This window comes from Strongylocentrotus purpuratus, unplaced genomic scaffold (assembly GCF_000002235.5).
Source record: "Strongylocentrotus purpuratus isolate Spur 01 unplaced genomic scaffold, Spur_5.0 spur5_scaffold_9, whole genome shotgun sequence".
Lineage (NCBI taxonomy): Eukaryota > Metazoa > Echinodermata > Echinoidea > Camarodonta > Strongylocentrotidae > Strongylocentrotus > Strongylocentrotus purpuratus.
In genome coordinates, this window is record NW_022145615.1 from 29,144,117 (window position 1) to 29,155,093 (window position 10,977).

The following is a 10,977-nucleotide window of genomic DNA, read 5'->3' on the forward strand; positions in this document are numbered from 1 at the left end:
AAGAAGGAGGAGGAGGAGGAGGAGAAGGAGGAGGAGGGGTGGAGGAGGAGAGAAAGAGGGGGACAAAACATCTACATTTTGTTTTACTGGTCATAAGACAAACAGAATAGATAACATTAGAGGAAGTGAGTATTCACTGAGATAATTGAAGAATGTTAGCTCCTTCAAGAAAGATGTCAACATTTATTCGAAACATATTCACCAAAATATATCGTCGCACGGCTGGCAGAAGGGCGTTAGCTCGAATTTCAGGTCAAAAATCGATTTTTGATATTTCATGTCATTTAATAGAGTTTTCAAAGCTCTTTCAAATGATGTGATCGAGATGGCATAAAACGAAGTAAATGATTACGTAATCGACAATAGTAAAAGGGCGTTAGCACAAACTGTCAGATATCGCGCTAAGCAGAAGGGCGTAAGCCCTCTACGCCCTTTGCATATATTAGGCGCGAGCGTAAATTTTGATCAAAGCAGAAGGGCGTTATCGCGAAGCTGACGTCTGCTAGGCCTGTGGTAAGCAAAATAACTGCTTCTTCTTTTAAAATAACGTGTTGTAAATGTCAAATTATCTGGAAGATTTGATATATTTGGTCACACTGATTACATTCTGATAAGGTCTTTAGAATATTTTGATTTTATCGGGTAAAAATGCGATGTATAATGATGATAATTAATACGTTGCCCCATGTATTGATTTATATGGTATCACGGGCAAGTAGAGTCATTACGCATTATCATTGACTCTCTGTGCTGGGGTGGATGTTGAGTGGCATTGACTCTATGCTTTGCTGGAGTGGGTTGCAATGGAAGCGCTCCCTTGAAGTTGAAGGCCTCCAAATATGAAGTAGATCTAGGTCTAGCAACTAGCATCAAGCCCCAAGTCAAGGGTGATTTTCGAAAGTGCGTTCCACGCAGTTACTAGCTCAGTAGCTGTCCCGAGGGAAAACGTCAGTTCCGGTAGAGTTGGGTGCGGGATGTGATGTTGTTTGTGTGAGGTTGTTCAGTTAGATCAAGATACATGTACAGTATGTAGGAGTAGTCGTCAATCTATAGATCTATGTGCCGTGATAATCATTTCACTGTTTTTTCGCTCATGGAAAGACGAGACAAGACAACAATTTGTAAAGACAGTGGTAGGGATTGAAATTTGAAAGCATGCTTAGCGTAGATCTACAAAATTAGTTAAATAAATGCCAGATTGTTATTAGTATACCGTATTCAGGTATTATTATACCAATTGCAACAGTGCAAGCAGATTCTAGACTCTAGAGGTCTAATACTTTTTATTGTTCAAATTAAATTTGCAAAAATGATAGTAGAGTCTAGTCTACAGATATGAAAGGAGAATGGTTTGAATTTTGATACCTTTGTCTTTTAGTGGCTTTGTTCAAATTTAATCAAGGGCAATCTCAAATGATAGTTGCATGTCTAGAACTCAAGTTTCTACTTTCCGCTACAAGTATTGGGGACGGTCAATTGTAAAGTAGCTTGTAAGTTGGATTAGATCTACTTTCAGTCAAATTAATGTAACCCTTTTGTTTCCCTCACTTTGTCAGGATTTGCACAGGTAGGCTGCAGCATGGAGCCAACAAGAGAATTGCTTGTTCAGTGGAAAAAAGATGGCTCCAAAAAACGTGGTAGTGTATGGAGATAGATTCAATGTCCCTGTATTCCAATAAAAGGGACAAAAGTCTTCATGCCTTGGAAAGGCAGGAGATGGGAGGGAGTTGTCCTGTCAGTGGATGATGAGTCTGAGGAAAGTGATGATGACAGCATACCAGATCAACCAAGGCTTGACGTTGGAGATGTCGGTGTCGGTGTCAGAATGACAGGTAATGTATGATACTATTGATGAAACAGTGTTGGCCTACATACTATTCTTTTTGGTTTGATAACAATATGACAGCAATCATTGAACTGAAATGCTATACAGTATCCAGGGGCGTCTCCAAAGGGGGGGGGGGGACGCGACACCCCCCCCCCCCCACCTGTCAGGATATTGTCGGTAAAATTGCGCTGCCCTCGTGAAAAAAGAGAAAAGTGGGAGGGGAAAAAAGTGAGGGAAAGAAAAGAAAAACAAGAAAAGGAAAAGAGAGGAAAGAAAGGGAAAAAAGAGAAGAAAGAAAGAGAAAAAAGAAAAAGGGAGGAGAGGAAAAAAGAGAAAAGAAGGAGAAGACAGAAACAAACAAAAAAGGGGGAAACAAAAGAAACACGGGTGAAAGAGAGGAGAGAGAGGGGAGATAAGAGCCTGAGAGAGGAGGAGTGGGAGTAAAAGAAAGAGGGGGTTGTTGGGTGGAGTCGTCTCGTCGAGGGAGCAAGAAAGACATGAGTAAATATGTTACTGTGTCGGGTCAGCTGTGTCGGTATTCTTGCTCGATCCTCGTGTACTATATCAATGCAGAAGTTTGAAGTCGGTGAGGTTTATATTGTCGGTCGGCTACAAGTTTTTTTCTCTACGAAATGTGACTTTTTATCCGCTGCGATGACTTCGAGAGTGACTACGACTACAAAAACTTGTATTTTCTAGAAGTTCACTTTCCTATAATATCAGCTAAAGAAATCAGAGGTTTAAAATTTTCGGGGAAACTAAATTCAAACAAGGATAAAGAGTCAGCAATAGTACAACGAATCGTCTTCCTTTCTCTATATTTTGATGAAACGCCAAAAATTCTGCGCTTTGCGCGAGAGGGAAAACTTAATTTAGACAAGTCGAGAACGGTAGAACGAATCGTCCTCTTTATCTAATAATTTAAGGAAACGTCTAAGCTTCCGCGATTTGCGCGGGAGGGGGGACAACCAAATTTAGAAAAGGATTAAGAGTCGAGAATAGTACAACGAATCGTCTGCTTTTCTCATAATTTAAGGAAACGTCAAAACTTCCGCGCGAAAGCGCAGGAGGAGGGAAACTGATTTCAGACAAATTAGGGTTAAGAGTCGTGAACGGTACAACAAATTGTCTGCTTTATCTAATAATGTAAAGCCCCACTGTCCTACCTGTAGCTACTTGCTCCCTCTTTATAGAAAACTTCCCCAATCGGTGCCTGTTGGTCCCCCATGATCCTCTTTTTCTTATGTTAGTTGAGAGTTAATGAAATAGCCACCTCTAAGTGACCTCGCTGTGTGGTCTAATCCCTTCTGGCCCAGTAGTATTGACGGTCTTTAAGGAAATGTCAAAGCTTCCGCGCTTCGCGCGAGAGTGGGAAACTGAATTCAGACAAATAGGGCTTATAAAGAGTAGAAAACGGTACAACAAATCGTCTGCTTTCTCTAAAAAGTTAAGGGAACGTCTAAGCTTTCGCGCTTCGCGTTAAAGGAGGAAACTGAATTCAGACAATTAGGGCTTATTAAGAGTAAAAAACTGAAACTGAATTCAGATAAGGATTAAGAGTCGCAAACGCCGGGTACAACAAATCGTCTGCTTTCTCTATTAATTTAAGGAAATGTCAAAGCTTTCGCGCTTCGCGTTAAAGGAGGAAACTGAATTCAGACAATTAGGGCTTATTAAGAGTAAAAAACGCCCAACTATTCGTCTTCTTTCTCTAATAATTTAATGAAACTTCAAAACTACCAAGCTTCACGCGAGCGGGGGAAACTTCATTCAAACAAGGATTAAGAGTCGAGCATATCAACGAATCGTCTACTTTCTCTAATAATTAAATGAAACATCAAAATTTCGGCGCTTCGCGCGGGAGGGGGAGAACTGAATTCAGATAAGGATTAAGAGTCGAGAACAGTACACCGAATCGTCTGCTTTTCTCATAATTTAATGAAACGTCAAAGCTTCCGCGGAAGGTGGAGAAACTGAATTCAGACACAGATTAACAGTCGAGGATGGTACAGTAAATAGTCATATTTTCTTAATAATTTAAGGAAACGTCTAAGCTTTCTAAGGCGTATCACCCACCCCCAATTAAAAATGATACGCTTGCCCACTACCGCCCCTCCCTAAAAAGTGCTACGGTGTGTCTGCGTGCTCCCAAATCCGTACGGAGGCGGTACTCACCACGTACCGATACCCAAATTTTGCACACGTTTTTGCACGTAGACAGCACACACTTGCAAGTACGGCGGGATGTGACCACCGAATTAGTTGACGAAATTTCGTATATTTATGTCGTCGATGAAAATGACCATTTGCGCATACACAAGTACTATAGATAGTTCATATGAAAAACAATTTAGATTTTGACCCCAGGTTTATAGGGTTAAATTTGTAGATATTGGGACATTTAATTTTGTCGGTAATTGGTGGCTAGTTTTGTCGGTAATCGTTGGCCTCTACACCCCCCCCCCCCCCCCCCCCACTGAAGAAGGTCTAGCGACGCCCCTGACAGTATCATGATTTCTAAATGAATATTTCTGAATTATTTTCATTGTAGACCATGGACCTCTACCAGATCAACCAAGGCTTGACGTTGGAGATGTCGGGTCACAATGACAGGTAATGTATGATACTATTGATGAAACAGTGTTGGCCTACATACTATTCTGTTTGGTTTGATAACAATATGACAGCAATCATTGAACTGAAATGCTATACAGTATCATGATTTCTAAATGAATATTTCTGAACAATTTTCATTGTACATCATGGACCTATACGAGATTAACCGAGTGTCGGTAGGCTTTATGATGGAGATGTAAAGCAATGAAAAGTAATGTCACGAAGAAACATTGTTGGCTTACATACTTTCCAAAATTGTTTGATGATCATTGTTAGCTTTTATTCATATGCAGTAAGTGTCATTTTTGAAAAAAGTTTTCATCAAATTTTCAATTTAGTAAAGTTAAATATATCGTCAGTGGGGTGACAAAACCTTGTATCTCAATTTGTGTACCTAATGGCCTACGACACCACCTGATAAATCCATGGAACGCCTTCTCTGTTTTTTTACAAATTCCACACAAACACCCTTAAACTAAACCTCGTAACTTTAACCCCCTTTGAAGCTGCACTGACAAAACCTCGTAACATAAGATACGTAATCCCTTTTTCTCGTAACTCACACACGGCCTAACAGTACCAAAGTAGTGTATTCAAATCCTCGTAACTTATTCAACCAAATACTCGTAATTCATTCAGAGTTGAAAGTAAGAACTCGTATCTCAATTTGAATAAAAACTAAAAACTTGTATCTCAATGTAGATAACGCAAAAACCTTGTAACTCACTTTTAAATATAAAACCTATTATTTTACTGTATTTCAACAATGACATTACAAATTGTATAAATATTCCAGTTTTAAAAAGAAAAGACGGTGTCACAGCAATAAATTTGTTGAGACAGGAAAGTTTTTTCGTTCTCCTGAAAATTCATGATTTTTGAGATACAAGGTTTTGTCACCCCACCGATGATATTAGTTATTTAGTCCTATTAATAAACCAGACTGAGATAGTTGATGAAGTGATATTCAAGTTTTTCTTTGTTTTCTATATTTTTGTAACGTTCTCTTTTTATTCATAGACATGCCTCATTGAAGTTCAAATGTGTCAACATTTCATATGTTTACATGAAGTGTTTAGTACATGCTCCCAGTGTCTTGTTTCCCTGTGTGAACACCACTTCAAAGAGGACGAACCATGTGCAAACCACAATAACTATGCTGTAAGTTAAACTAGCGTTATGTTGATTTCACTAAAAATGCCTTATAAATTATCGTAAAGCCCTTATACAGTATTGATATGGTCAAAAAGAAGTTATAAATCCATGATAATTGTTACATTATTCCTTAAGCTGTTTCTGCTAGTTTGCTTGCATTTTTGAAGATGTTGCAATAGTTAAAAGTATCTGCCCCCCCCCCCCTGATATTTTTTTAAAATCACAAAAAAATAAAACCGTTAACTTTAAAGTCATTGCTGCCATGACAATTTCAGGATATGTTCAAAAAGTTCTCAAAAAAGAATGTAAGTGGCACTCCCCTGGTTATGGGTACCGGTATATTTAAGTTTTGACTGCGGCAAAGCTGAAAGATGAAGGTATCATGCTAACTATATTGCAAAATATTACAGTGCTCTCTTTATAATATTATTCCTGGCTTTACATATTTTTACTACCATAGCATCTACTTCAAATTCCGGAGAGGTTTTCAGAAGATCATCCAGCGATCGACACAGTTCTGGAATTGATGACGGTTGTTCCCTTAGCAATCGAAGTGCAGGAGACAGTTGACATAGTTTCAAGTTATCCAAGCAGACAGTGAAGGTAGTACTGAAAAATATTAATGTCTCAAATGTCACCAATTTGAGTTTGTAGTTTACAGTGGGCATTGTCTTTAGGAATTATAAGTCAGTTTTGTTGGAATTATGCTGTTGCAGACACCTCTACAATATTCATTAATCAAAACAACAACCTCTTAAGCTAACTTTTGAACCATTTATTTCTCCTACAATATTTACTTCAAAATGGGTTTTACATTTCTATGTCAGAAAGTTTATTCTTGTGTACTTTACAGAGAGTGGCTTCTACACAGAGATATTGGAGAACGTCCTGAACAATGTGAGGTAAAAGTCTGAAGCTTTAAAATGGTTGCCTGTTACAAATTCTGCCCAGGGAGTGGAGAATTTTCTTTGAAAAGGATAAATGTATTTTTGTTGTACCAGAAAATGGCTGGTGTACATCTCTTTAGACAGAGTAAATGGAATAATTGCTCTGCTTCCCTCTGATGGAGGGGTTCGGGATAAATGACCATGCAGACGTACTGCAATTCTCTTCTTTCTCCTCCCATCTCTCTTTCTCTCTCTCTCTCTCTCTTTCACTCCCTTATTTCTTGATGATGGCTGGGTTTAAAGGTGGGGTAGGGGAGAGAGTGAATGTATTGGTTCATTAAATCAAGGCAAGAGAGGAGAAGCAAAAGGAGAGAAGCATGCCAGTCAGATTGCAAGGTTACAGTCATTTACATTGACTTGCTGCAGTGTTGACTCCTTCATCCTTCACCAGTACTTTTACTTTTATAGAATTTTGCACTCTGTACAGTTCAAAGCATGAATATGTTAAACTAATATTTTGTCCACCACTTTTATATTTTTTATTCTAATACAGAATAAGAGAGCCAGGAAACGTATTGCAGATCCCAACAGCTGCTACAGTTTCACTTATTGTCATACTTTTTTGTATCGCCTTTGATAATGCTGAAATATTGTTCAAGTATTTTCTCTTATGTTAACTTACTGCACAGTACGTTAACTGTAGAATACACAAAGTTCTTTAAGAGCTACCATGTTGTAATTTCTGCCATGAACATGTGCTACAGTTTCACTTATTGTCATACAATTTTGTTTATTTGCCTTTGATAATGCTGATATATTGTTTAAGTATTTTCTCTTTTGTAAACTTACTGCACAGTTTTTTAAACTATGCTACAAAAGCTCACTAGAGCTAGAACAGATTCAACGCAGAATACAAAACTTTCTTTTGAGAGCTACCATGTTGTTCTTTCTGCCATGAGCATGTGCTACAGATAAGTTCCAATTTTTATCTTTAATCATGATTCATTATGATTGATCAATTTTGAATGATTGTACATGGAATTGTAAAATGAACTGTACAAAAAGGATTCCAGTTATATTGCAAAGGAATAAATTCAGTCATAACCATGACAGAATTGTTCATCTTAACATTTGATTGCTTTGTGCTATTTAGCGTTTATTCTTATATAGTTACATTTGTTCATGGGAAAAATGTGTCCGAGAGAGTAATGTACTAGAATGGAAATGACTAATGCGACAAGAAGATAGACACGCAACTGCAAAAGAGGGCTAACAAACGATTATGAGATGTGTTTAATGGAGAAAGAAAAAGAGAGATAGACAGAGAGATCGATAGAAATAGAGAGAGAGAGTGAGGGGATGTTCTTGTTTGCATGAGAGAGAGAGACAGAAAGAGAAAGAATTGAGAAGAAATTGTACATAGTGCTTGGTGTGCCCCCCCCCCCAAAAAAGTATACAAATATACTTTTGATCATTGACAACAATATCCAATCAAACTTAAAGGGAAAGTCCACCCCCAAAATAAGTTTGTTTCGATAGAGGCAGAATAATGAGAAAATCAGGTGAGTGAAAATTTGAGCAAATTCTGAATGAAAATAAGAAAGTTATGAATTATTGAAGTTGTGATCAATCAAATACAAATTGGCAACTCTGTGACTTATTATACGAGCTCTCCTTCATTTGCTTTGTGCATAATATTCCATAAATTCATGTTTTCTTCGTTATTGATGACGGAATATATATTTTTCCTTGCAGGGGAGTATAGAAACATATTTGCAATTATTATATTTAGGGTGCATGTATGGTTGAAATTTTTCTTGAGGGAAAATGAAAATTTTAGATTTTTTTAGTACTGAGCAAATGGAAGTTGAGCTCGCATGATACGTCATAGAGTTGCCAATTTGTGTTTGATTGATCACAACTTAAAAAATCCTAACTTCCTTATTTTTAATCGGAATTTGCTCAAACTTTCACTGACTTGTTTCTCTCATTTTTCTACTCCTATTAAAACTAACTTAATTTCAGGGTGGACTTTCCCTTTAAATCACATATGAAGCACAATGTACAGTATACAGTTGTAGACATAAAGGGCATTCTGTAACAAATTAATGCATTTCCTGCATTCTGTGAAGGATTAAAGATAAATATCAGGATGGGGCAGAGTGATGTGATCAGTGTAATTTTATTTTTTACTCTATTACTCTTTGAATATATTGACCTCTTTGTATAGAGATACGAATAAGAGGAAATATAATAGAGTTCGAAATCATGGGAATAAATTCCGGAAATCAGCATAAAGTAATTATTACTATTTGAAATTCCAAATAGGTTTAAGGAAACATGAAAAATACCTTGGATATTATAAGCGATGTACTTGGTTAATGCATTAAGAATTACCCTTGCATAATAATCAATAAATTGTCGTGATACATTATGATTTAAAATAATTGCTGATAAATTTAATGAGTTTTTTGTAAATATTGGAAGCGAAATCCGTAAAGCATAACCTAATACTATTAATTAATGCTAAAACAAAAGCAAACGAAAATCAAATTTGATATTCTATCATCACAAACAATTGCATGCGTCTGCTTTTTATTTCAGAAAGTCTGAATGACAACACGCTCCATCCGGGCTACACCATGCGCGTTACGCCCTTTTACAAGCTTTACGCGCCGAAGCGTATCTATTTTACTCAAAGCAGAAGGGCGTTACGCGGCTTGCGCCCTTTAGCATGAAAGAAGATGCGCAATAATGCGTTAAGCAGAAGGGCGTTAGCACTAAATCGCCTCAAACTTTTATAAAACTGACTTATTTCCGGGAAAAAATGGCTTGTCGTGTTCTGCTTTAACATTTCTATTAGTCTTTTAAGTTTTAAACCAAATTTCGGGACGGAAAGCAGTTTAAATATGAAACAAATCTTTAAATGCGAATAACTCGAAAAGTAGTTTTCGAGTCGATCGCGCGCTAACGCCCTTCTGCCAGCCGTGCGACGATATATATATATATATATATAAATTTATATAAATTTGCATATAAAGATTGCACATAACACTTTAACATTATACATTACTCTTTTTATGGGAAGGGTCCATCTCATCAGTAGCTACCATGTATGCAGACCGGTTTCTGCCTATAATTAATCGCAATGGGTAGATGAAATTCTTCATTAATAGGTAAACGTGATTGCATCACCTAAAAGAGTATATTAATTTAATTGTCTTTTTCTTTCCAGAGGCCACTATAACGGCTAACTACCTGCCCCATCCTGATCAGCATCTCCTGAGTGATGACATCAGACTTGCACATATTACAGCGGGTAAACCTCCAGTAAGCTTCAAGTTATGGAGAATCTTTAAAAAAAGATATATCTGTTTATAAACTTTGAGAATTTTAGTAAACGAATCTTTGACTTTTCTTAACTTGCCTATAGCTGATGACATGATTTTATTGCAACAACAAAACAATTACTTTTCAATGGTCTAAAAGAAACATCGACTATCTTTTTATGTTTGTTTTCTTTCTTCTTCTTTTTTCGTACTTTTTGACAGGGTATACATTATAATATCTGATTAGTAAGAATGGCAACATTACTTTTCTTGCGTTTCATATTTCCCATGTATTGCATGTATCAAAATAAATAAGCCTAATCGGTACTAATGAAATATTTATCATTTCAGTCAGATTGACTTACGTTACATCCGAGAATTGGTTCATAAACGCTATACGCTCATCTTTTCCAGCAAATTATTTAAGTTGTGGCAGCTACCATACAATTTTACTGCTGTTAAATTTTAAAGCTGTTAAGAAACACTAACAAAGCCCATGAATGTTTTGCTTACGATATTATTTTACGATACTATCTTAAAAGATAGATAAATATAAAACGAAATAAATGTATTTTTAAAAAAATCCAAAATTGAGAGATATAACACGTGCCGTAAAGTAATTTGGCGACAATAGTCAAATCACTGACTAATCGCCAATAACTCAAAACACAACAACAACAACAACAACTGCATCTGTACTGCATTATAAAGAGAGTTAACACAGCTCAAAATAATTCTCTTTCATACAAACGAGCGATAGAACCAAAATCAAGGAACATACAAAATAAATTTTATGATTTGTTAAATACTTTATTTTTATAAGCATGATTCTAAATAGTGCTTGTTCAACTATATACAGATTGGCAACCTGTTCATGGAAATCCAATACAATGGTTTCATGTTAGTTGCATTTTACACAAAATACTGTATTGCCTGTAGACAACTTGGTGGGTTAATGGCTAATGAAACTGACTTAGGTTTCATTTTGGAAAGACTTTACCATTGCATCATTGTCTCAAAATCACGTTTTGTCACATAATTTTAAAAGGCCTGATAATTTTTACAAATCTGTCCATAAAACAACTTGTTTTGGAGAAGTGATGAATCTCATGATTTACACAGGGCGTACGCAGGGTTTTTTCAAGGGGGGGGGGGGGGGGGT

The 10,977-nt window shown here is 36.7% G+C and overlaps 1 long non-coding RNA gene across 3 annotated transcripts; it reads left to right on the top strand.

Moving 5' to 3' along the window:
• Positions 1–434: 434 nt before the first annotated feature.
• Positions 435–7,614, top strand: LOC115920723. Of its 3 annotated transcripts, XR_004062492.1 has the most exons (7): positions 435–513; positions 1,557–1,832; positions 4,380–4,441; positions 5,465–5,605; positions 6,060–6,202; positions 6,453–6,501; positions 7,040–7,614. It is a non-coding gene; the product is annotated as an uncharacterized LOC115920723 (long non-coding RNA). The 3 variants fall into 3 exon arrangements; XR_004062493.1 differs by lacking the exon at positions 6,453–6,501; XR_004062491.1 differs by lacking the exon at positions 7,040–7,614 and having other exon boundaries at positions 6,453–6,667.
• The last annotated feature ends 3,363 nt before the right edge of the window (positions 7,615–10,977 follow it).